Here is an 876-nt window from a genome sequence, read left to right on the forward strand (position 1 = left end):
ATATATATATATATATATATATATATATATATAGTAGGTAAGAAAAGAAAAAAAAATTAAATACCAGATAGGAGAACAGTTGATTGATTGATGGATAGCTACATTTATATTATTCATTATGGTGTGCTTTAAACAAATCAGCATAGCAATCATCTTGTCATACTGATTTTATGTGGAACAACCGATTAATCTATGATCATGTAGTAGTTGAATTAGCTCTTTAAAAATAGCTGAGTCTTTCCAAAGTGGTAGTTCTAAAATTATCTGTTATATACTTATGTTTTTATTATACATTGTACTAACCCCACTATGATTTCAAAGTAAGAATCAAAGTATTTGACATCATTGGCCCATTCAATATTTTGTTAGTATTTTCAGTAAGTTTGGAATACATTTTGCCAAAATTGGAGAGTTGAATTGCTTAAAACTATTTAACATTCTAACAACTCGCATGGTTTGTAATTTTATTTCTAATTTCATAAAACTGAATAACAAAACATTATTGTTGGCAGAGTTATACACATTTCACTGGTTTTGGTTGGACTTCATCATCAGATAACTACTTAGTAATGCTACAAAAATAGTGATGCTTAAAAAGGAATCTTTAATGTAAAACATAATGCTGAAGGCTGTAACTGTGAGGCAAAAGTTCCTTTGAGCATTGTTTATGATATACTTAATCTTCACTCCTAATGTTTATTACGTGCCTGAAATATTAACAATCCCAGATTAAAAATTATTGGATGTATGTATGTATGTATGCGTGTGTTTTTTTTTGGGGGGGGGAATTATTTGTTTATTGAATCAAGAATGTTCAGTGGTTATTCACTTTAAAACAAAGAATTGTTGTATTTCTCGTATTACTGTAGTTTGAAA

This window comes from Limulus polyphemus, unplaced genomic scaffold (assembly GCF_000517525.1).
Source record: "Limulus polyphemus unplaced genomic scaffold, Limulus_polyphemus-2.1.2 Scaffold735, whole genome shotgun sequence".
NCBI lineage: Eukaryota > Metazoa > Arthropoda > Merostomata > Xiphosura > Limulidae > Limulus > Limulus polyphemus.